Genomic DNA, 27,524 nt, shown 5'->3' on the forward strand with positions numbered 1-27,524 from the left:
CAGTGAGTCACTAAGGAGCTGAAAATTGCATCTCCAGACAAGGATAAGACAAAAACTGAAAGCATATTTGTTTATCAGTATTAACATGATTTTATGTCTATATGAGAAATGTGTTGTGATTAAGGTAGTCTTTCTAGCTGCACTAAGATCCATATAATTTTTCCTATTGTTTCCAACTGTCAAACATTTAAGTAAAACAAAAACCACTAACCATTTGGTCTAGTAATAACAGCATTTCTGTGTTGATGGGCTGGACTAGTGTGATCCTGTTTTACACCCTTTATTACGAAGTACTAGATGCCACTGAGGCCAACCATTCTCGTACCGGCTGTGTGACAGTGTTCACCCATCGGCCCTGTCAGGTGCCAGGAAAGTGACTACTGTTTGGTGGGCGTAACACTGATCGTTTTCTTGAGAGGTGAAGATTTCATTCTTTTTGTCACCTCTACTAGTTTCAAAACTGTGGTAGACATAACAATTAAAATATTATTTTAAATGTAAGATGAATTTAAGCTAGCTGTCACGTCATTCCTGCTTTCTGTTTATAGTCCCCGTACATTAATACCAACAACTAAAAATGTTGACAGTGAATAGTGAACCTTTACTGCTGTAGGTAAGTGATAAAAAAATTAAAGTTTTTATCAAAAAATTAATGATAATTATATGATAGATTGTTCAGATGTAATACAAACACGTATGATGATCTGAAGCAACAACTCAGAGCACAGTTTGTGAACAGTTAACAATATATATCAACAAAAGCAAAAGTCAGTTGTTCATGTCCTGTCCTTATCATTCTTATGTTACATTTCCACATATTGCTCACTGTGTGTATGCTACTACAAAGAAAAATGCATTTATGACCGTAATGTGCTGAATTGAAAGCAAATACTACAAAGATATTATTGTGATCATGTATTGTTTAGAATCTTGAAAAAATGTGATTAGAAATAAAAGAAACAGAACTGTATAGCACAAAAAGAAATGCTTGAAGCCATCTGCTCAGAAATGGATAATAACTTGCATTTCCTATTTTTTGATAATGACACAGAAACTAAATTTTGTTTGTGACACAGTTTCCAGTTGCTGTGACAACCATCTCGGGACATTGCTTAGCTGCAATTTTGTATTCTGCATTTGCTCTCTCATTGACAGAAGATCGCACTATTAGTGAACACCAGTTCTGTGGAAAGTTGTACTGTAATGTATGCCAAAATAAATACTATAATTGATTTTGAGTATATATTCCTTGAAGTCAAATTGATGACCACTCTCAGATCTTTGATAAATGTTTATTACCGGTAAAAAAAACCACAATCCGAAACAGTAGTGTGACAGTGTTGATGTAAACACAGAGCATTTCATCAGATGAAGAGTGACGTATTAACATAACCACAGTATTCCTGGTGCTTACAGTTTGATACATCCAGTTTCCAGGAATGTAACCCATGTACACTGTCTTTCATAATGTTGACACAACTACACAACCAATATGCTGCCTACTGAATGTTTCCAAAAAGTTAAAGGTAATGCATGTCACTGCAAAGACTGTAGAAAAAGAAAAGAAAGATGTTAATGAAGATGTTAGGTGGACTGACTTTTGATAATATGAATGCAGATAGGTTAATCATGTGAGAGATTGCCACTGACTGACTACTTTGGGTAGGATTGGTCTTATAAAGGGTGGTGTAAAGATTTTTGCTGCTTTCGGAATCCTGTAATTATTTGAAAATGACTAGGTTCAGTTTTACTACTTTGGATGGGCTGTATACTCATACCAAAATTGGGTTTATGAAATATGTTGTGGATTATTACATTAGAAAAATTCATGCAACCACTTTATTCATCCATGTTAGGAACACCCCAGCTAGAAGTTTGGCAGTCATATTTAATTGTATAATGCCTTATGTTAATTTTATTAAGTTTTTAATTAATTACTTTACATATTAATAAAGGATGCCATTCAGTCCACAAAAGTAATGTCTATTACACAGGTGAACTTCAGAAGTAAACAGATATTATGACACAAAAGATAATAGTGTGCCTGGTTTCAAACTTTAAGTACGTATATATTTTAATTGAATTATTTTCCAGTGAATCAAAATATCTTCTCACAGAGAATGGAATGAGTGCTTTCCGGTGAGTGGTGTCACTGCTTCAGATTATTCCACTCAGCTCATTCTAAATTTCCTATCTCGTATAATAGTGAAGTTTTCAGTTGACAACTTTCAATTAGTACAGCACCATGCACTACAGCATCATCAGCAAACAACCCCAGATTGCTGCCCATCCTGTCCTCTAAATCATTTATCTGTATATAGAGAACAACAGTGATCTTATCACACATACCTGGAGCACTCCTGATGATACCATTGCCCCTGATACTGGGTTCTATTACGTAAGAAGTCTTCGAGCTATTCACATATGTGTGAACTTATTCCATATGCTTGTATCTTCGTTCAGAGCCTGCAGTTGGGCACCGTGTCAAATGTGTTCCAGAAATCTATGGACTCTGCCTGTTGCCCTTCACATGTAGTTCACAGTATATCATGTGAGAAAAGGTTGATCTGAGTTTCACACGAGCAATGCTCTCCCAAGCTGATTTGTGGACATAATCTTCTCAGTCTCAAGAAAATTTATTATATTCATACTGGGAATATGTTCAAGGATTCTGCAACAAACTGAAGTTACTGATATTTGTCTGTAATTTTGCAGGCGTGTTCCTTTACCCTTCTGCTACTTGGGACTTTGTGCTGGACGAGAGATTCACAATAAATGCAAGCTAAATAAGGGATAATGCTGTGGAGTATTCTTTGTAAAACCAAATTGGGAGTTCATCCGGACCTAGTTCCTTATTTGCTTTTAAATCTTTCAGTTGTTTCTCTGTGCCAGGAGCCTGTCTGATGGTCATATGACTGTATATTTGTATGATTTTGCTGCGTGAATGATTTCTTGGATATGAAATTTAAATCTTTGGCTTTCGTTTTCTGTCTTCAACTGTCACACCTGACTGTTCAACAAAGGACTGAGCAGAAGCATAAGACGCACTTAGGGATTTTACATAGGACCAGAATTTTCTCAGGTTCTCTGCAAGATCTTTTGCTAAGGTAACACGGTGGTAGTCATTGTATGCTTTGCGCATAGATCTTTTCGCAAACATACAAATCTCTATCAACCTTTTGTTGTTGTCATTTTTTCGGTCTCTTTCGAACTGAGGGTGCTATAACCTCTGCTTCCTCAGCATCTTCCAAATTTCATTATTAAACCATGGAGAGGCTTTTCCATCCTTTATCCACTTACAAGATGCATAACTCTCCAGACCGTGATTTACAATCTGTTTAAACTTTACCTGTAACTCCTCTACTTGCATCTTACTGGAACTAAGTGACGTTAATTCACTGGCCAAGTGAGATGCTAACAACTGCTTATCTACTCTTATCTACGAGAAACACTCTCCTAGCCTTCTTACTTGATGTAATATCTTTCATAACCATGGTTAATTGCTAGTTATGATTGATAATCCCCATTTCTATACTGATATTGTCAGTAACATCTGGCATGTTCGTAGCTACAAGATCTAAGATATTTCCATTGTGTATGGGCTGCCAAGCTAACTGCTCAAAAGAGTTTTCAGAAAATGTTTTCAAAATTATTTTGGCCCTCTGTCTGTCAGTATCCTCTGCAATGATCCGTAGATATACCAGTCTATACTCAATAGGTGAAAGTCATCTCCAACTAGTATTGCATGGTCTGGGAATTTATGCGCAACTGACTGTGGTCTTTCTTTGAAGGTTTAAGAACTGTCACAGTGGAATCGGGTCACCACTAAAAACATCCATCTGTTATACGGGACCAGATAACTTCACTGTCACATTCCACTTCAACCTCAATAGAGGTAATATTTTTGTCAGCTGCAGTGAACACTCCCCCTGCCTTGGAGTCTAATCTGTCTTTACGACATATGTTCCCTGACTTTCTAAATCTCTCAGATCTTTCCAATTTAGGTTTCAGTGAGCTGTTGGTCTCAAGAATACTTTGAGCATGAGAGCTTTCCTGTAGGGCAGGAAATTCAAGAAATTTTGTTATGAATTCTTTGACAGTTTACTGATAAAATTGTGACAGTCGAAGTTTCTTTAGACCTAAAGTGGTCTGACATCCTTTGCTGCGTATTGACTGGGGAGTGTTCTTCAGAGTACTTCAAACTACTGTCTAGTCTAAAAAACCCTCATGTGCACTTCATAAGCACTTCATAAGCACTCTGCTACCTGAGTAGCTGCTTCCTTCATGTAGTCCACCGAGCGAGGTGGCGCAGTGGTTAGCACACTGGACTCGCATTCGGGAGGACGACGGTTCAGTCCCGTCTCCAGCCATCCTGATTTAGGTTTTCCATGATTTCCCTAAATCGTTTCAGGCAAATGCCGGGATGGTTCCTTTGAAAGGGCATGGCCGATTTCCTTCCCCATCCTTCCCTAACCCGAGCTTGCGCTCCGTCTCTAATGACCTCGTTGTTGACGGGACGTTAAACAACACTAACCTAACCTTCATGTAGTCCACCCCCTGACCTGACAAAGGGAGTCTTACAAATCCCCACCAGATAATGCAAGTCTAGAAATCTGCAGTCAAGACAATCACAGAATCAACGAAGCCTTTGGTTGAGACCCTCCACTCAGCTCCAAACCAAAGGACCCAATCACCCCTGGGAACAATGCTGCAAATTGCGAGCTCTGCCTGCACCCCACACCGAGGCTAGCAGTCTTCACCACCACCACTTCTTCCTCCTCCTCCTCCTCCTCCTCCTCCTCCTCCTCCTCCTCCTCCCCTCCCCTGCCACCTGTATGAACTGAGGATGGCGACAGAAATCATTGGTGCCGATGTGAGCCACAACTTGCAGACTACCGCACCCTGCATGCTCGATACCTGCAGGCAGAGCTGCCTCCACATCTTGGATGAGGCTCATCGAGACACTACCGAATGCACATTGTCTTTCTTTCCAGCCCTGAACAGTGTCTGTCTAAGGGGCTCCACAACACACCTAATTTTGGAGTTCCCAATAAGTAGTAAACCCCTACTCCTGTGTGCCTGCCCATATCCTACTGAAGCAGCAGCCACATATTTACTTAAAGGGCGAATGGGTGAGGCCAAGCGACCAGTCTCCTCATTGGCTCTCCACCTTGACTGATGCAAATGCATTACCTCCCTATACTCACCCTGCGGTGAGGCTGAATCCACCGCATCATGTACACTAGGAGGTGCCTGGTTAGCAGAGCCCATGGGCAGAACAAGTGACACCTAGGTGTCCCATACAACACGCCAGATTCTCCACTACCACTGTACCCTGAGGCAGCAGTCTGAAGGTGACCGATTGTAGCCAGAAGTGCCTCAAGCTGTTCGCGGACCACAGCCAACTCCTCGTGCATCCACATACAGGATGCACACATCCTAATCATCCTAGTAAGACCAACTGAGAAGCAAACTATAAAAGCAGATAGAATTCCAGGTACCCAACTTGTTACCCTCCTGATGTGTCACAAATGGGTATTGATGCATTAATTAGCTAGCTGTTCAGTGAGCAATTCTGCACTACAGGCTGAAGGATATTTTTTCTTACAAAAATGTGAAATTAAACCTTTTAAATAGAGCAGCATATGCTAAATTTAGTAAATGTACTACAAGGAAAAGAAGGAAATTCATGAAGACTTAACTTATTGCTCTGTACGATGACTGGTATGTTGTTGTATTAATAATAAATGAAAAAAGGAAATGACATGACAACTGGCTTTTATTCATCTTATGTTGAAATTAAGATTTTAATTGTTAAAAATCAGATAGTGTTGAAACTAGCGAGGGCAAAAATAAGAATGAAACCTTCACTTTCAAGGAAATGTCAGTGTTCTGCCACAGCAACAGTTGTGACCTTCATAGCACCCAACAGACCTGGTGTGAAGAGACTGGTATGCAACCAGTCCAAAAATGATTGGCGTCAGTGGCCTCCAGTGCATTAAAATGCTCTGGGAAAAATAAAATTTCAAATCAGTTACTAAATCAGTTTGTGAATTCCACATTATGTCACACATAAATACATCCATCCTGAGGAAAATTTTTACTGCCGTGATGCTTGTAGATGACTATTTTTATTCTTTGTTTTATGGTAGAAGAAAATTAACCTTTCTGTTAAGCCACTGATTTTAATTGAAATTAGTCTTATGTTAACTCCTAATTCAGGTCAGTTGGTATCTCACTTTCTGTTTGCTATAGGGTACACTATGGACCCGTGTGAATTGGTAGTAGATTGGCAGCACTGTGTCTTCTTACCTTCTATGCTGTGTGACAGGCTTTACAGTGCATCATAACGTAAAGGCAAGATACTGACGATGCCCAACCCATTTACAACTGCTGCCTGCTTCACTCATACCTACATACCAACATGCATCTCACACTGTTATTGTATTATTATTTATTTCTATTCCTGTCTTCATGTTAATCTCATCCAGTTTTCTTATTAGTCTTATTTACATCTTGATGTATTACTACTGTGCTTCATGTAGCTTTATCCTTCCTTAGCTATACTTAATCTGGTTTTGTCTTTTTCCAGTTTTCAGAATATTCCCATATGTTTTAATGCTCTGTTACTATTTTTTTTCTCCACAATCGATTTTTGTTCCTTCCATCTGTGTAAATACAGAAAAGTTTCTCTACCCCTATACCGAACCCACTCCCATGTACCTGTTTCTGTGTTGCTGCTTAGTTTGTGGAATTGCTCCCAAACAGCTTTCCACAGTGATTCTATGTTATAATTCTGTCATTCCACAGCCCTCACCAACTCAGCCCTACACAATATATAACTGAGTCCTAAACATTTTGTCACTACCTCATCACTGCCTGCAAAATATTTCCACTCTGCTGTACCAATTACCACATCACATTGCCAAATCTGAAACCCACGTACTGCAGGAACAAGAGCAGCATGCACAGTGCCACCTTAAAAACTGTAAAGTCTATTCACTTTGTACACTTATATTGGACTACCACAATCCAGCACCACTACAAAAACCTCTGTCAAACCTCCTTTACATCAGTTAATAGATGCCTAACCCCATCTTGAAGATCTACATATGCTACAATCTCACAAGCTCCCGCCCACCATCCTACTGAACCCAGCACCTAAACAGTCCTGTAACATAGTAGTGAACCTCTCCTCCAAAAGCCTCATTTCAAAGGGGCTTATCTTTTGCCACATTCACAAATTCGGTCATTCTGAGCTTGTTAAAGACCTCCTCCCTAAAGTGGAAACACTTTTTTGCTACCAACTCAAAACTAGTACTGAACCCAGCCTTACTTGGTATACTCTTCCATCTAACTGTGATCCTACAATACATCCCTCCCCTCCACCTTCACTCCCCCCACCCCACTTCCTGGATCATCCTGTAACCTCCATTCTTGTCTCACCATCATTCCTCCGAACTCACATACGCAGAGAGAAGCACAGTCTGGTGCTTAAAAACTGATTTCCACCTTAAAATCACTTCTAACGGAATATATTTCTGAATAAATAAAGAATATTGTTTGTGACTGCAGTGCACTTTCTGCTCCACCTGTACAGTCCTTGTTAGGGAGAGGAGTACATGAACAGTTTGAAAATTGGCTCATTCCATTTCAAGTGTAACAGGAGTCTCTGCTGGACCATTTGTGAATGTAATGAAATTTTATCAGAAGGTTCCACAATGTCTTGAATGGATATGTACTAATATTCAGCTCCATATCTCCTTTGGTTCATTTCTGCAGCCTCTCGTGAATAGGGTTCCCGAGTTTGCACCACCTACACACATGCCAAAGTGTGAACTTTGGATAACTTTTGTGAAAGGTACTTTCAGTTTACAAGCCCTTGCTTTTGTACACTTCAACAACTTTTTGTGCTGAATTAGAAGATATTATCGTTGACATTTTTAAATGCAAACTGTCAGAGCCGTAAGACTACAAAAATGACAGAAAATTCATTGTGTGACTTTGAGAGCCCATCTTTAACCAGTCACAATTCACAATTTAATCAACAGATTTGGCCGACAACTGTGCTGTCTTCATGTGCTTTTTGTTTGATAGCCTTGGGCCTTTTCTGTCAAATTATATGCTCCTACCAATTTGGTGTAAATGTTTTGGGTGCCAAATTTGTGTAGCTTTGGAGTTTGTATCTCAACTGTATGTTCTTTAATCTTTATAATCTTTCTGTATCTAAAAAGAGAAGCCTTTCAACTTCAGAGGCAGTGTAGTTTAATTTTTGACTCTTGCCTGCTTATGACTGAAAAAAAAATTGCTCACAGTTATTACTTTTTATACACATTTTTATGCTCAAACGTGATATTAATGAATAAACAGAAAGAAAAATCAGTGAAACCTTTTTTCTGTCCATAAAAATGCAAGTGTAGTTATGTACGAATCAACTTCAAGCAATAAGCAGCAATAAAACAAATGAAAATTCAGAATGTTAGAACTCTAAACACAGCTGGAATAATTCTTTTTCACATCAGAATGAATAAATTGCTATTACTGTCTTGTTCATATTCTGAGTAAATATATTGGATTCCTGAGGTTTTGGTATTTTTATGACTTTTAGACATGTATTGTTCTGGAATTGGCCCTCTCAAAATCTTGTGAACTCAGGCCAAAGTAGTGCTGCTGGTACCAGAGTTGTTGTAATTTAACCTTACCCAAAAAGATTGCATTTTTAAACCCATTGTAAAAAAATCAATAAAACCCAACTATATCTAATATGAAAATTCAATTAACATACAAAATGTTACATAGTTAGCCTTACATGAACTAAAGAGAGCCATCATATTTACTGACGGCAAATATGTAGTGTCACAAGAATTTATTTTATTAATATTGTGTTTTAACTTTTCTTGCAATATAAGAAATGCAACTAAAATAACATTTACACTCCCAGCAAAAAGAAACTAACTTGATGTAGAATTGTCATGAGAGTAAAGTACAATTAACTACTTTTTGGAAGCATGCAGAAATTTGTAGATCTTCACTAATTTCTCAGTTCTTTTGTCTCCAAAATTTTTTATTAATTTTGCCCAAATGAACTGGCAGATGGACAAGATTCTTTCAGGTGCATTGCTGGCAGGGCATGAAAAGAGGCACTAATAAAATAGTTGTAAGAATGGGTTATTGTTTTCAATAGAGTAATAATAGGAATTTATATTGAATTGTTTAATCATCAATCTGAAAAGAAAGCAATAAAATCCAATTTCATCTACTTTTCTTTCATTTTTTAAACCCATTTTTATTTTCTCCCTAATCCTGGCTGGTACACTCAGTTCATGTATGTGTAATACATCAAAATGGCCAACTGGTGTTGGCTGCAGCAGCTATCAAGGATGATAACTATGAGGAATTAATCAAGAAAACTGTGTGCCATTTGGAATCAAAGAATGCATGCTGCAATATTGTGAACCATGTCCTGGATAACCTGACCTAGAATCTTATTCAGTACATGTTTTTAAAAGCATATGACCCAGAAGAAATTATACAGTACAAACACGGGTTTATACTAATAAGAATGTTGTAGAGATGCATCAATCAACTGTAGAAGAGTTCATAGAGAAACTGGTTCTTTAAAAAAGAAATTAATAAAAAAAGTCGTGGTCTGACAAGCTACCATTCTCTCTCTCTCTCTCTCTCTCTCTCTCTCTCTCTCTCTCTACCACTCCCCCTGCTGTCCCCTCCCTCTCTCCCCCCCTCCCCCCTCTCTCTCTCTCTCCCTCTACCGCTCCCCCTGCTGTCCCCCTCCCCCCCCCCCCACCCCTCTCCAAAATTGACATCTGGGTATACCGTGTATGCTTCATATCACTGCCTTTTCATTTTTGCTGAGTGCTGGAAACTCTACAGCAGGCTGCTTCTGTGCACCCTACTAAATGAGAGAAATTTCTTCTTTTGTAAATGACAAACATTGTAATGCTTTTTACACACAAGAAAGACTTCAAATAATTCTGTCTGCTTGATAAGCACATTTTGACAACATTTGCAATCAACAGAGTTACAGATTAGAACACACCCTACTATCATGTTTCTTTTGTTCCATGACTTTTTTAAGCACTGTCAAGAATGTCTTCTTCCAAGGAGCCCGTCACAACTCTGAGGTGGTAATCTGCTGCACAGGGAAAACATAAATTACAGCAAGTGGCCTAATGATCTTCATACCAATTAGTAATCTATTTGAGACCAGTAAATGCTACTCGAGTTACTGTTTGTACGAAATCTGAAGATACTTGCAATATCTGTAGGGTATATAAGAATCCCAGAATGTGACAAGCAGTTGTTCGTCTAGCCTAGTACTTCGTTTTTATGTAATATTCTTCTTTACAGTGTCGATATTGTAGAGGCCTCCTTTTCCATTCAAGAGGGTCTTGATTATTATTGGTGCAATCTCTTCCTTGCATAGTTTGTTAATCTGTCCCCAATATTCTGAGTTCCACTTTTCTTGTCACCTGGTATTTTTAAAGAACAGATAAATAAATAAGTAGTGTGACTATAATTAATACCAGTGTAAATAAAATCCTTGTATACTCTTATTAACTAAATAATAATACACCAGGCCATGTGAGAGACATTGTGTCAGTAGTGTTTTATGATGCCCTCCAGATGAAATACTAGCACCACCTCCTAGGTTGAGAGTGTAAATAAATCTTAAATCTTCTCCATCTAAATTTAATTCTTCCGATAGTTCTGGTGAAAGGCGATTGCTTTCATAAAATTTCCATTTACTTAATTTATCTCTGGTTTTATTAAGTCCATCCCAGAGCTTTCCTAGTTCCTCTTCTGTTTTTCCTAAATCAACTGTGAACCATAGTGTACTGACTGATAAATCTGTTGTTTCTTATACCTTTTGAGTAATTAATTCACTTACTCATGCCTCCAAAGTTCTGAAAGTGGAGCCTGGTAAAGCTGTTATGTCCAAATTTTTACCCTGCTCTAACACATGTAACCACATTTGCGTATCTTAAGAATTGTTCATTTACTTTTGTAAACATTTGTTTAGTTAATTCTTTCATATATTCTGACCTACCTCCTTTAATTGTTCAAAACCAGCATTTCTTACAAGATCACATAGTTCGTTTATCTTAATACTTAACTACTCTTGTAAAGTGAGTAAAATGTTAACAAGTTAGTTATTTTTGTATTTATCTCCTTTTTTTTTCTCTTCGTGAGATTCCTGAATATGCTGTTGGAGGCTACCATTTGTGATATTTGTGATATCTACTTTTGCACTTAAATCCTCAGTCTGTCTTCCACCATTTGTTGCCTAAAATTTATTAATGTAAAAACGCTAATGAGTTGTCTGTTGACTCAGTATTCTAAGCCCAATAACACTCAACTCTGGCCAGCCACTGACTTCAAATTTCTCACAACACATAGTACCACTTGAAGGCACGTTATTTTGATTCAAATACAGCTCACCTACGACTTTCAGTGGGTCTAGGCATGGCGAACTGTCAGTGCAAAGTGGGACTGTCATGGTGGGAAGGCTACAATAGAAATTGCTGCAGCAGTGGCCAACTCTGGTGTTTGATAGGCCGCCAATGTAACTGCAGTTAACTGGCGTGTGATGACAAGGAACTGAAGACTAGAAAACAGCCACCGGCTTGAAATCTCAATCTTCTGGATTGTAGACATGTATTTTATTCTGTGTTGTAATTATTGTTGAGTAACTTAATATTCTTGTATTGACAACTAAATTCCTTCTGTTCTTTCTGTGTCACTGAGAAGTCTATAAAGTTCTCTCATAAACAGCTCAATTCTTCATAAACTTTTCTTGAATAAACTATTATTAATGATTGCTGCATTGAGTAACCTTCACAGTTGACCATATTTTCATGGACAGTGTCCTTTTCTACTGGAACTCATTATGACAAAAATACTAATTTCTTTCAAGTATCTTAACAAATTTTTGCAGATTCGCCATTCTGTGAGGCATTCACCACAAACGAAATTTTTCCTGGGTACCTACATGACAATTTTCTCTGATGAGGGCTGTACATTAGCTACTATTGTCAAAACACCTTTTGCTCATTACCTGCATAAACTGCCCCCCCCCCCCCCCCTCATCTCCCCCCATCTCACTGCCCCATCTCCAAATCAGTGTACAGCTGTACCCTGTATGCCTTGTATTACTGACTGTGTCTCCTTTTTGGCATGCTGCTGAGTGCTGAAGACTCAACAACAGACTACTACTGTGCACACTACTACATGAGAGAATTTTCTTCTTCTGTAAACCACATATATTATTTTAGCTTTTTACACACAGGAAAGATATCAAGCTGTTCTGTTTGCTTGGCTAGTATATTTCAACATCATTTGCAACAAACCAAGTTACAGTCCATAGCATTTCTTGGTTCTGTGTATGTCTGATGCATTGTCACATGTGTCTTCATCCTAGGAGCCTGGCACATATCTGAAGCAGGGATCTGCTGCACAGAGAAAACATTAAGAACAGCAAGTGTGGCCAAACAGAAGCCACTTCCAGTGTTGCTCTGTCCAGTAGCAACATAGTCTACCTCACCATTCAGTCAATATACACATGCAGAAAAACTCAGTGGTCAACATGAATGTCCCACTATCCAAACTATTTTAAATAAATGTGCTCCAGTAGTTGATGGTCATCATTCATCAGTCCTAAATACCCTGTGCAATACATTACTTTAACAAAGTGATAGGTTACACTGTAGTCTTGATCTATTTAAATTCAAGGACAATATTTCAAGCATCATATTGTCTTACGTTACAGAGAAAGAAATTAAAGAAATTGAATTTGATCAAGAAAGGTTTGCTGAAGTCCACAGAGTTGCTAGGATAAGAGAAAATCAACAGTTCAAGCCCATTGTTGTAAACAATATTAGGGGAAACAGAGGTTAGAATGATTTTGTAGTATTCAAAGTCAAAGCGTTTAAAGTCGGTGAAGAAATTCCAGCACTTATCAGCTTTTTGCATCCCAGTGGCCACGTCCGTTCCTTCCATTGTCCATCTACCTAAGGTACTTAATGGATTCCGGATCATCACATATTTAAAATCAAAAGCACCATCAATAGCATCCGGAAGGCAATATACTTGTTCAGAATCTAAATAAGACGGCATTTGCAATTTATTTAGTCTGAAGTGCAAAGACATTATTCCAGTCATACAGTGTGTTTAAAGTTCTGTCTCTCTGGATTTTCATTTGTTTTATTGCTGCTTATTGCTTGAAGTTGATTGTACATAACTAAACTTGTATTTTTGTGGCTTAAAAGCTGTTTTCTCTCATTTTACTTTCTATTTACTCATTAATGCTGCATTTGAGCATATACACTCTTTATGAAAACCTACAACTTGAACAAGGTTTTACAGTTGTAAGCAGACAAGGGTCAGCTGCTGAAGCTGAATGAGTGCTGAACAGGTCCAGAAAAACAGGGACACTTCATTGAAAATATATTTATTGAAATATAAGTTTCATAACTGGACGAATTAATGCTGAAAGTACTTATTTTATATTGTAATTAGCCCTTTACAAAACATTCATTGTAGAACACACAAATTTGACCATCTGTTATTTCCTTTTCTCTGCTGTACAAAACACTAGAACAGTGTATTATTGCAACCCATTTGTAGTCCAGTGGGCCATTCTTGAGAGCACAAGACAGATTCTTAAAAACCAAGTCAAAAAGAAGTATATTTGTGCATTAGAAGTTCATTTGATATGATTATTGTTTCAAAATTAATTAATTTTAATTTCAATATGAATTGTCCCACCTGTAACACAGAACATCATTAAGTTGTACATGAGAACACTGTGTAAGCAAGCTAGTTTGCGTGTAGGATTCAGCTGATAAAATTAAAGTATGTTAAGAATAACATTTGCATTTTATGGGTGGGACTTTACGCACTGTAATCTCTCCAATGTTTGAAGCTTTGTCAGAAAATGGGTTAAGAAGAATATTGTTTTAGAATGAAGGTACATGTTTTGGGCACTTATTTTGCCAAATACCATAATAATAGATATTTTTAACTAAATTTCAAATTACAATACATAGCAGTAATGGCATCAAAGACTGGAGTCCAAAAGTTCAGAGAAAAGTTGAAGAACAATGAGGACGCATGTCAGCTACATTTAGCAAACAAAAAGAAGCATCATAAGAAAAGAAATGAAATGATAAGAAAAACAGTGAATGACAATCTAGCACTTCATAAATTAAAGAAAACAAAAGAGAGAACAAAAACAATGCTTCAGAATGAGGAAGAAAGAACAGTCCGGTAACTCATTAGTTCAACCGTACAAGCCAGCAAGTTCACTAGGAAAGGCAGTCAGTGGACAAAGAAGCATTGCCTAAGAGCCCCAATAAAAGAAGTGCTGTGGTGAAGAAGCTGCTATCACAGTAACCAGAAACTGAAAGTGCTTCTTCTTCTTCCAGAACGGAAATACCACTGCATGGGCATAAAATTTATACTAAAGGACTTATTTCAAAAGTCCAAAATTTTTTCTCAAGAAATCTTTCAGGAAAGAGAGATTGTTTGGTTCATAGAGATATAAGTACCAAAAGAAGTATAAGGTGCAGCAGTGAATAATGTTGACAACAGTAATGGAAGCATATGAACTTTTTAAATCTGAATTTCCACATTTTACAGCTGTGGTGAAAAAACATAATTTTTTGATCCTATACCCACTAATGTTTTACTGGCATCTAAAATGCCACATAATATCTGTACCTGAAGGTACCATGCAAATATGTAGTTTCTTATTAAATGTTTAAGTGATGAATCTCCAAATTTCGCAAATACTATCAAAGCATTGGTTTGTAGTACAGGCAAAGAAAAGAGAGTGGCACAAAATTCAATTAATTGGAAGTTAAAGCCACTGATCCCAGGCTAATTAATCTTATAGATGACAGTGACATGTATGAGGAAGTGTGTTGGAAGCAATAGAAAGAACGAGAGGTGTGTGTTTCGGTTGTTAGTGAAAGTGGTAGCGTACGAGATGTGCTGCAGGAAGAGTTTCAGTGTACAAACTACAGGGAACCTTGCTTATTATGCCAGACACTGCATGAAGTCAACTGGAATGATTTATGTTCCCAAGGAAAGAATTGGAGAAAATGTTGAAATGCATTAGTTTTATTTAATATTTTGCAGACAATATACACTCCTGGAAATTGAAATAAGAACACCGTGAATTCATTGTCCCAGGAAGGGGAAACTTTATTGACACATTCCTGGGGTCAGATACATCACATGATCACACTGACAGAACCACAGGCACATAGACACAGGCAACAGAGCATGCACAATGTCGGCACTAGTACAGTGTATATCCACCTTTCGCAGCAATGCAGGCTGCTATTCTCCCATGGAGACGATCGTAGAGATGCTGGATGTAGTCCTGTGGAACGGCTTGCCATGCCATTTCCACCTGGCGCCTCAGTTGGACCAGCGTTCGTGCTGGACGTGCAGACCGCGTGAGACGACACTTCATCCAGTCCCAAACATGCTCAATGGGGGACAGATCCGGAGATCTTGCTGGCCAGGGTAGTTGACTTACACCTTCTAGAGCACGTTGGGTGGCACGGGATACATGCGGACGTGCATTGTCCTGTTGGAACAGCAAGTTCCCTTGCCGGTCTAGGAATGGTAGAACGATGGGTTCGATGACGGTTTGGGTGTACCGTGCACTATTCAGTGTCCCCTCGACGATCACCAGTGGTGTACGGCCAGTGTAGGAGATCGCTCCCCACACCATGATGCCGGGTGTTGGCCCTTTGTGCCTCGGTCGTATGCAGTCCTGATTGTGGCGCTCACCTGCACGGCGCCAAACACGCATACGACCATCATTGGCACCAAGGCAGAAGCGACTCTCATCGCTGAAGACGACACATCTCCATTCGTCCCTCCATTCACGCCTCTCGCGACACCACTGGAGGCGGGCTGCACGATGTTGGGGCGTGAGCGGAAGACAGCCTAACGGTGTGCGGGACCGTAGCCCAGCTTCATGGAGACAGTTGCGAATGGTCCTCGCCGATACCCCAGGAGCAACAGTGTCCCTAATTTGCTGGGAAGTGGCGGTGCGGTCCCCTACAGCACTGCGTAGGATCCTACGGTCTTGGCGTGCATCCGTGCGTCGCTGCGGTCCGGTCCCAGGTCGACGGGCACGTGCACCTTCCGCCGACCACTGGCGACAACATCGATGTACTGTGGAGACCTCACGCCCCACGTGTTGAGCAATTTGGCGGTACGTCCACCCGGCATCCCGCATGCCCACTATACGCCCTCGCTCAAAGTCCGTCAACTGCACATACGGTTCACGTCCACGCTGTCGTGGCATGCTACCAGTGTTAAAGACTGCGATGGAGCTCCGTATGCCACGGCAAACTGGCTGACACTGACGGCGGCGGTGCACAAATGCTGCGCAGCTAGCGCCATTCGACGGCCAACACCGCGGTTCCTGGTGTGTCCGCTGTGCCGTGCGTGTGATCATTGCTTGTACAGCCCTCTCGCAGTGTCCGGAGCAAGTATGGTGGGTCTGACACACCGGTGTCAATGTGTTCTTTTTTCCATTTCCAGGAGTGTAGTATGTATATCTGAAAACTGTATTTGTTAGAATTAAAAGAGTTATTTTATTGCTTAAAACGGTAACATGACTTCGAAAACTTAAGATTCCTAAATGTAAAACACAAAAATACTAGTACAAACTAGGACAAATGTCAAACCTGAAATGTTGGAATTGTTCTGCACTTTGCAGGGACAGCAAGACAAAAAAGATCAAAGAGCATACAGCTGAGATATAGACCTCCATAATTATCCAAAATTTGGCGCCCAAAATATTTTCATTAAACTGGCAAGTGCATATATTTTCTTTGTGAGGAACTGACTCTATTGCAGAAAGGCACAAGAAGACAGCATGGTTGTGTATCATATTACCAATTCTTGGCCGAATCCGCCCATTAAATTTTGAATTATGGCTGATTAAAGAGGGACTCTCATAGACACAAAGTGAATTTTCTACTATTTTTGAAGTTATACAGCTGTCAACACATGTACAGAGTCTGCCAGAAAAATCTATACACTCTTTTGTCAGGCTCTATCACGACATCAATATTGTTGTTCCATTTGAGTTATGAGTGTGTTGTAGTATGTTCTTTGGCTCAACAGATGTTAGCACATTCATCTCAGTATTGATAAAACGAGATTGCTGGAACACACATGACATTCGAGCAATGAAGATTTATTATGAAATTGTTTTTCAACTTTGAAGTGCAACATCAGTGGAGGCGGTAGTTGGAAACTGAACCACCAACCCACCTAGCAATTAAAAGCATCATTGTCAAGTTTTAATTGCTTGGAACAAATTGTGATATTCACAAAGGAAAATCAGGAAGACAGCATACAGCTACAAGTCCTACTTCATTGGCGTTTGTTAATTCTCCACAGAAGTCAGCTACGCAATGTGCACGTGAAGTGGGGTTTAGCAGTACAAGTGTACATTGAATTCTGAAAGTTGCAAAATGGAAAGTTGACACTCCACAATTACTGCACATGATTAATGATGATGATCCTGATCATTGAATGCAATTTTTTGAAACCTATCAGCAATTGGTAACTGATGATAAACAATTTGTGATGAAGGTAGTATGGAGTGATGTGGCACAATTTAAACTTAAGGGAACCATTAATCGGCATAACAGTGTGTACTGGGCACCAGAAAATCTGCCTGTTTAAGTGGATAAGGCAGTCAATCTACTAGGGGTTCATGTGCGGTGTGGACTATCATATAGGATCTTTGTAGGACACTTTTTCTTTGATGCTACTGTCACTGGTGAAGTGTACCTTGAAATGTTATGCACATCAATTTTGTCAGATATACGTGCACTTTATAGAGCTGATGAAGAGGTCTTCTACCAACAGGATGGTGCACCACCTAGCTGCATGAGCTTTCCTGGATGACAATTTTCCAGGTCATTGTATTGGATGAAGAGGCCCATTAAGTTCCCTCCACGGTCGTCAGATCTAACACCTATGGACTTTTACTTGTGGGGAACTGTGAAAGATAACGTCTATCAAAGGAAGCCACACATGCTGGAGGTACTTTGCCAGGAGATTACAGCTACATGTGCAGCGATCTCCACTGCAACATTGACTGATGTAGTTGTGGCGACTGCTCGTCATTCTGTTATGTGCATAGCCGCCAACGGTGAACATATTGAACATGTACAGTAACCATGGTTCCTTAAAGTGTGTATACATTTTTCTGGCCAGCTCTGTATTTAAAGATGCAATTAGTTATTGTTGTGGTCTTCAGTCCTGAGACTGGTTTGATGCAGCTCTCCATGTAATTAGTAATGTATTCTTATTCAGCACAAAATATTGTTTAGTATAGAAAAGCAGGATCTTATAAGCTAAGAGCACCTTTCATGAATGTTATCCAGTTAACGTTCTGGCATGCATGTTGGTTGTGGAAACTGAGACCCCTGTCTATGAGAAGCTGAAGAACTGGAACGAAAAGAAATATCAAGCTGAAACTCTGTACATGTTCATCCAAGACATCGTTGAACCTACTCCAAGAAAGCCATTGGATTCAGAAATGGTCAAGTGAGGACCATCTTTAAATCTGATACATTTGAAATGGAATGACCCTAGTGCTTGATTAATGTTCTGTCACAGGATCCAACACCATCTCTTCAAATTCTACTCTGTAAACAAATCCTTGTTGAGAACATTTGCCGACTGTCTGTGGCATGAATAATCCAATTTCTTGTAATTTTCTGTCTGTGGTGATAATTTTTTTCTCGCTACATTTGTATGTCTTTCTGGGCACTGCATGCTGCAACATCATACATTAAATGCACGTCTTTAGTTTGTTGTAATGAGAAATGTTATACCTTTTACAATCAGTCAACTCCTCTGTGAAGAGAGTGTAGGCAATAGTGCATTATTTTTCAAGATAGTGTTACGGTTGTCAGTTTGAAGGCAGTTGCTTTACTACTAAGCATAAGCAGTTTACACACATTTACTTCAAAAATGTTGTACATTCAAGACCTTATACTACCTGAAATACACACTCCCAACCATCTGTTTCTTTTCTCAAAATACTCATTTTAGTGTCCTTTACTGTTGGTATTATTTTGACCCGAAGGGATTGTGACATCCTGTATTAAAGAACCACATATTATACCAAATACATGACAAAATAGTAAAACCAAAGAAATGTCATTGGTGCCAACATGTATATGTAAAACATCGTCATCTTTCTTGTGTGTTGAACTAATATAAAGTTCTCGGGTTTCCAGATGCAACAGTTCGATGAGTGTCGCTACCATCGTCTTATGGCAAAGTGTTGAAATGTCATGTTGCTTGATCTTATACAGGTACTGCAGCGAGTTGAGTTGTCCTTGCCCTTGACGCAGCACAGACTGGAGCAGATGAGGGAGTGTACTTGAATCCCAGCATGTTCAGTCAGATACCAACTAGCACATTGTACAGATATCTCTCAGCTCTGAGTGCTCACAGTGTGTTATGGCCAGTAACAGGTCCAAAGCAGAACTTTGTTAATAGCCACCATCTCTGTTTCTGAGGCCGTTATTAGCCCTAAATTTGATGGATTCCTTTATCATGCTGTCCCAAACTACATTGCATTACGAAGCACTCTTGCTCATTCAGAATACAACATGCAGCTTTCTTCCAAACTGTGCTCAGTGACTGCCAATTTGTCTCTCTGCCCCAGAGCTGATGTGCTCCAGGCAGTACTGCTGAATACGACATTGTGTCTGCTCCGTGTAACATGGCCTACGCTCACACTGAATGCTTTAGATGTCATATGTGCACATCCCCAGATGAAGAAGATGGTGATTATCTTTGAAAACTTGAGTTTTAACTCTTGTTTCTCCTGCTCTGGGAACCTAGAAGATTTTATTAGTATATCCCAGTTGTTCTGGAACACATTTCACACACACATACCTAACTAGTACTGATAATAACAATCAGCTGGTACATAAAGGGCAGGCTCTATTAAAGGGTTCCAGTAGGCTACAAAGTGTGGTGGTACTTTTGGAGTGGTATTCTAATTGAATTTCTAATCAATCATGGGCTGGTTTGAAAATTGTTTTTCCTTGTTTCTTTGTGTTCTGACATACTTTACATTCATTAGGACCTCCTCACTATTGATCTATACATTGAACAGTGTATCTAAGGCAATCTAATCTAGTGAAGTGAAGAACAAGCATATTTTTTTGAATGGGTTTGTACCAGCTGGAAATGAATGTGTCAGATTTGTGACGTTTGCCTACTTTATTTCTTCACTGATGGTCCTCAGTGTTGACGTACTGTGTTGTGATACTGGCTGAAAAATGGGTGGTGGAATTTCACCACTGACTTCTGTAAATAATGTAGCCGACAGGTGCACAGTTGCGTTCCCAGTTCTTTACTTTCACTGTTCACAACCCAACAATATACACAGTTAATATGGCCAGTGCGCTATTGTTTAACTTTCGATAAGCCTCGTTAATAGTTCTCAGGCAAATATCAGCATACTGCTATCATAGTTTACTGTCGAACATCTATTAGCAGTAGAAATCTGATCACACAGTTATTGCAGAATAATATGCTACATATTGAATAAACACTGTCATTGTTTTAACACATGACCTGTTACACGTGTTTCACAGTTAATAATCACTCTTGTTTAGCACACTTTGGTAGCTTACCAGTAGCACCAATAATTCTTATTCCAGAAACATGCATCACCACTATACCCTCTGTGTTCTTAATAGCTTCAAAAAATGCCTGTGAGATGCCTTTCAAATCGCTACCATTGTCCAGTAAACACTTACCATCACTTGCTTTTGTTACAGGGTGCCACACTTCCTTTTTACTTACCATTTGATCTTCTTCATACAACAAATCCTCATTAATCCTTTGCCTGGAAAGACTATAATCCAGATTACCAAATTAATTACCAGCCACAGTCAAATGACAAAATAGCATGGTTCTCTTCCTCATTACCACTCTCAAACTCCAACTCTTCATTGCACCTAACATTATCTTCCTTTATTGTTTCTTTACGTAACACATTGTCATCATTATCAATTATAAATTTTAATACCTCATCCTCGTCACTACTGAAATCGTCACTGCTATCATCATTACAGCTACTGTCAGAATCAGACCCACTGTCACTTTGATTATCATCAAATATTGGCTTATTAGTTGATTATTGTTTCCAGTATTAGACCATAAAGCAATACACCTGAATTCCTTATGTTCTCTTAAAAATTTACCATCTGTCTGGACACTTTGGACATCCTGGGCAATAGCAACACACTGTGTTTCATCACTTGATTTTTTTATAGTACATTCCTCCTCTACTTTTATGGGATAAATATTGCTACCCACACCATCATTCAACATCTCACTAGAATTAGAAATTACACTCATCATACTACTATCATTTACATTACCCTTACCTGTGATTACAGCACATTTATATACACATGGTTCTTCATCACTACCTGCTCTAGTGCGAGCCAAAACTGAAGCATTATCTAGTTTAAATGGTTTGATCCAGAATTAAAATAATCTGCTCCATTTCTTTTACTTGAATTTCTCCTACTATTTCCGTGTCCATTCTGGCTATCTTCCACCCAACCATTCCTTGAATTTCTACTGTAATTAGTCCTGTTCATTCTATTTACCTGAAATTCTCTCCCTAATTGATTATTGTCATCAAAATTCCTGCTACGATCTTCCACTGAGGGCTTCACCCTCTCCACTTTATCAATATGACTGAGATATCACTAATATTACCTGTAGGGGCAGGTACAAGCAATTCTCTAACTTTCTGAGGCAACTTAGTTTCTAAACCCACTAGCTAGGTCTTTGTGCAAATATTTCATTTTTTTTATCCAAAGCTGACAGAATCCTTTCATAGTACCCTTCCTACAGGCAAATCTCTCTCCTCCACAAAATTCGCTCAAAAATCTCTGCTGCTTCTCTTTGGACCAATATTCATCTAGAATTGGTTTTTCAAAGCTGTGCCATGAAGGCATGATCTGTATCGTTTCATAGGCTCAGATGTTATTGAATTTAGCATTTGTTAAAATTCAGGAGTAAGTAACAAACCCATATTTTTTTGTTTTCTCCAAAAAAAATTCCTGCCCCGAGATACAGGCCTCCGAAGATGAGACTGTGAACACCATTTTGAAGATGCGAATATAGGAAAAATTTTTGAAACGCTTTAACTCTGTAACCATACTAGATATTTTAAGAGTTTTTTTTTAAATTTAAAAGATAACTGCTTTATGATTACAATGATATCCTCCATTTGGACATATCTGTCAAAGTTCTTTTACTGTCGCCTTTTGAATTTTATTTTTTTAATAATTTTCAGATTTTTTTTTCAAAAATGCTAATCCAGAAAAGTTAGATTTTTTTGGTTGATTAGTACTATGTAGTACACTCTGTAAAGGATAGCTTCCACTTTTAAGTTGGACAGGTTTTATTTAAAAAAATCATTTTTTTTCAACTTTCATGGGTAATATATGACTCCACTGAAGTTGTTTCTTACTAATTTCTTTGTTACAATGTTTACTTCTATTGTATTTGTTGCAGTTATTTTTTATCTTTTTCTTTTTTGCATTTACTTCTTTTCACTTTCATTGTTGAAGATATTTCTTACACTTGGTGGTAGTTTCTTGTCAGTTTCTTTGTTGTGGGTGTTCATTGCAGGTTTCTGTATTGTAGTTGTTCAGCGCTAATTTATTTACTGAAGAGGCTTCTAAGAAATCTGAGACCATCTAGTGCGTTCTGTGTTTTCATGAGGAATTTGCCAGTCGACACAGTTGCAGCGTGTTTTTTGAAATTGACTGTTTGAAATGTCTTCTGACTGGGGCCACAGGAGAGTGAAGTGTGCTGACTATTTGGATATTCATAAAAGAGTGAAATATAAGACAAACAGAAAAGGCAGACTTTGTTCAGGTTGGGAATAAGTGTTCTCATTTGAAGACTCTGTTTCAAAGTAAAGATGTTTCCAGCAATGACTTTTTGTGTTCTAAATGTTTTGACAGAATAACAACAATGATAGTATCAGAAAAATGTGAAGCCTCCCATGGTGCAGATGATGCAAATTTTGCATCACTAATGGAGAAATTAAATACCCTGAATCAGTCAACTACAGAGGTAGATGTTTGTCCTGTTAAGAAACCGTGGTCAGTGAAGTCGAATCAGCAGCTCTATGCATCAAGAAAGTGCAGAAAAATTACTAAAGCTATGGACGAATACACTACAGCAAAACTGACCATACTCTCGAAAGTAGAAATTCAGAAGAAAATGAATCAAAGCCCTCTTGCACCTCTAGCCAGGAATTTTTCACAAATATCAATTCAGCTGTTGTATACTGTACATCCTACAGTGAAAAGGCACAAGTTTTAACTATTATTCCAGAGACATTTTTAAAGAAAACAAATTTGAACCACTTTCCATCAGTATCAAAGTACATGGTAGACAAATCTACAAATGTGAAGTCTGTAAAAGGAATCTTAGGAAGACCAGATCCCTATTATTGTCATCCTGTAGAAGCAGCTCTGGTTCTTATAGTGCAGTCATTTTATCTGGAAGATAAATGGGGCTCTTCTTGTCAGAGTGCCAACAAAAAAGACACTATAACACTAACAGGTGAAGGTCAAAAAGTTGTGAAAGTGTAGAGGTACATGACTTACAGTATTAAAGAAACTTTTGCAATTTATAAGATCAACAATACAACTTCACATATTGGAAGATCAAAATTTTATGTACTATGACTTAAGTGGGTAGTTCCAACCCACCTAGAGATATCTCTTTATGTGTGTACGGCATGAATTTTGAACTTTGTGTGGTAACTTTGAAGAACTTACTGGAGCACATGACATATGACGCCTCTGTTAGGCGTGTGAACTCATTAGTAGTCTGTAACATAAAACAAGGATACCATTGGTGTAATGACCAGGTTTAAATTTTTACAGGAGTGACATTTTCAAAACAAGACCACAAGTTTTACAGTTATAAGTGATGACACAGGATGTGACTCAGCACATGCTTTGCTAGCAATGCACAAAATTCTTCAACTGCAAACAGAGAAGATTGTTATTATTTCTGATGGTGCTCCTAATCATTTTAAAAATCATTACCAGCTGTTTCAATTGAGTTAGTCACTTGTGCCAACTGATTGGGTACACAGTGCTACTGGTCTCGGGAAGGGCTCTTGTGATGTAGGAGGCCTGACGAAGCACCATGCTACAAAACATAATCTTTCCATTCCAAATATAGCTGCAATATAGAATGCTAAGGATTTTATGAGAGTTGTGAAATCTTACACATCCACAGCCCTCATTCTTTTGTCCAAAGAGGAAATCAAGGAATTTCATGAGCAGAAAAAAGAAGAATGGTCCAAAAAAAATACTCCTGTGAAATAAATTCAGAAGACACATTTTTGGACTCACTTTAAAGAGCAAGAAAGAAGACATTTCATTCATTCAGCCAACACCTCAGAAACAGTAGGATAATATTCAGGTTCACAACCTGAGAAGGGGGATGTTTGTGGCATGTGTGTGTGGCTGGGATTGCAGAGATTTATAGACACTAGTTATGAGTTAAACGAAATTGTAGTGAAATTTATGCTACCACATGGACCAGTTGCTGGATGTAAGTGTCCAGCTGAAGGACAGCAACAATGCCATCAGTGCTCACCTTCTGTTCACAATGTTCTCAAGTGCTCCAGTTCCTATTGGTTCAACAGGAAAGCATCACTCTATATTAAAGGAAGATACTGAAGCACTGGAACACATTTTTAGTGCATTAACTGGCTAATTTCGGTACAAAACAGAGTACACATGGGTTAAATAAACTGAAACTTTTAAGTCTTTGGACCTTTCACATATGTTTTGGAATCATTTAAAATGCTTGAAAAATGTGTCTCTTACTCATCTTTCAAACTACTAAAATTTTGTTAAATAAGGGTAGCTTTTGATTTTTATGAGCCTGTTATGTGATCATGTGATAATAAAACATGCTTTATGTATGGCAAAAATTTCAATTGTTTGTGAAACCTGTTCAACTGAAAAGTAGAGGCTCCCCTTTTCAGGAAATGTAAAATAATATGATACTAATCAACAGAAAAAAATCAAAATTTCACAGATTGGAATTTCTGAAAAAAAAACCATAAATTAAATAAAAAAAGTTCAGAATGCTATAGTAAAAGAACTTTGTCAGATAAGTCCAAATGGAGGATTTCTTTGTAATCATAAAGTAATTAGCTTTCAAATAAAAAAATCAATAAAATATCTAGAGATGTTCCAGAGATACAGCATTTTAAAATTTTATCAAAAATTCACATCTTCAAAATGGTATGCACAGTGTCATTTTTGGAGGGCTGTATCTTGGAGCAGAAATGTAAACTAAATTCAATAACATCTGAGACTATGAAGGTAACATTTTTTCCTACCCTGCCTGTATTGTTATGGACTATGCCTGAAGTACAACTATCAGCTACCTGAGCTGCCAACCCGTGAGCTACTCCTTTAAAAAAATCTCTCACAAATGACATTTTCTCCTTGTGATTGCATGTTTCAAGCAAATTATTAAATTTTCTAATGAGATCCTATGGATGCACTTGAACATATGGTTCAAAACTATTAAATTTGTTACAACTAACAAATGAAGTTCTGTTTGGGACACTACATATTCTATACTTTAGATTTTGTATTTCTTCCATCTTTTTTTCCATATCAGCCAATTTGGAATCTACATTATTATTTACTTTTACCAGTTTTTCCTCTACCACTACTGCACACTTGGTTTCCACTTCTGTTTCTAAATCATTTTTAATCTGATTGATTTGGATCAAGTTTAACCCTGTTTTCAGCACAAAATCTCCTGGCTGCTTTGACTTCATATTTACGCTGTTATTCGGAAGCCTGCACCCTCCTACTATAGTCATCACAAAGCTTCTTTCTGTCTTCTACACATTTACTACTCATTAATGTTAATTTCTCATTAGTGTTATGTGCTACTTTCTTTATCCCTTCTTATTTAATTCTGAAAGATTAGAGCTGACTACCTTAATCTCCTTTTTAATTTATTTCTCCAATTCATCCTTGAAGCTAACCATGTCAGTTCTAATGCTATGAGTTCTCTTTTCCACCTTAATAATGTCTTCTTTCGTACACACACTACTCATAATATCTTTTAACATTGATTCCAATTTTTCGTCTGCCCTAACCTGTTGACCTCTCTGACTTTCACTACTCCCCCTTAGCCTTAATGATTTCATCCACTTCAGTACTGTTTTCATCCATTTCACTTCCATCACCATACAGTGTACATGACGCTTTTATCGTTTCATCTACAATAGGGCTTTCATCCCCATCATTCAAAGTTACATGCATGTCATTTTTTACAGAACCAGTTCCCTGTTGTCCCTTCTCTCTCATCACACTGTCTTGTTCGTTAAGGCCACTCATTATGCATAATTTAATATAAAATGACTTTTTTTATGAAATCACCTTATTCTTATTCACTCGTCTTCTGCGGCTGCTGCTGCTGCTGCTGCAGTTGCAGCAGCAGTAATCATCATCTCGATTCATCGTCTGCACAGCTGCGTCTATGTGCGTGCGGATTTGCTGCTCCTGTACTCAATGGCTGCTTCCATAGAACCCACTAGCTGATTGGCTGCTGTCATACCGTGGCCATGAAACACATTCGCTGATATGCTGTTGCCCTTCCTTCGTTATAATCACTGTATTGTAAACTATTCTTGAGTTAGTGTTCATAGTTCATGAGTCCTAGTTTATTGTCCCCAATTACGATAATCATCACCCAGAAGGGAACCATACATGATGTTCACCTGCTTTATTTGTTTGTTGATGGTCCTTGGTGTCAACATATTGCGTTGTGTTACTGACTGAAAAATGGGGAGTGGAATTTCAACACTGACTACTGTAAATAATGTAGCCAACAGGTGCACAGTTGCGTTCCTAGTTCTTTACTTTCACTGTTCACGACCTGCCAATAAACACAGTTAATATGGCCAGTGCACTATTGTTTAACTTTCGATGAACCTCATTAATAGTATTCAGGCAAACATCAGCATACTGCTACCGTAGTTTACTGTTGAACACCTATGAGCAGTAAAAACCTGATCACACAGTTATTGCAGAATAATATGCTACATATTGAATAAACACTGTCATTGTTTTAACACATGACCTATTACACGTATTTCACAGTTACGTTGATGCATTGTTGTTGACCTAACCAGCACAGGTTTCTCGTCTGAAAATCGCCCGTGGACTGATTGTCTTGGGACCAAAAATTGGGCCTTTATACATCATCTCAGCAATAGGCACTGAAACTACACATTGTTCAGTGTTTAAGTTGCAGAAGTTACAATTAAAACATAAATCATTAAATTAAGTGAATACATTGAAAAATTGGTTCTTTTTAACAGTTTGTTCTACGCAGGGGTTAAGCTGAATTAT

At 38.3% G+C, this 27,524-nt stretch overlaps 1 long non-coding RNA gene across 1 annotated transcript in view; it reads left to right on the forward strand.

Annotated features, from left to right (window-relative positions):
- Positions 1 to 550: 550 nt before the first annotated feature.
- The window catches only part of LOC126213097 (uncharacterized), a 35,290-nt gene continuing 8,316 nt past the window's right edge, over positions 551 to 27,524 (forward strand). Inside the window, exon 1 of the long non-coding RNA XR_007541068.1 lies at positions 551 to 613. This is a non-coding gene — a long non-coding RNA (uncharacterized LOC126213097). The remainder of the gene's footprint in view (positions 614 to 27,524) is intronic.

This window comes from Schistocerca nitens, chromosome 11 (genome assembly GCF_023898315.1).
Source record: "Schistocerca nitens isolate TAMUIC-IGC-003100 chromosome 11, iqSchNite1.1, whole genome shotgun sequence".
Classification (NCBI taxonomy): domain Eukaryota; kingdom Metazoa; phylum Arthropoda; class Insecta; order Orthoptera; family Acrididae; genus Schistocerca; species Schistocerca nitens.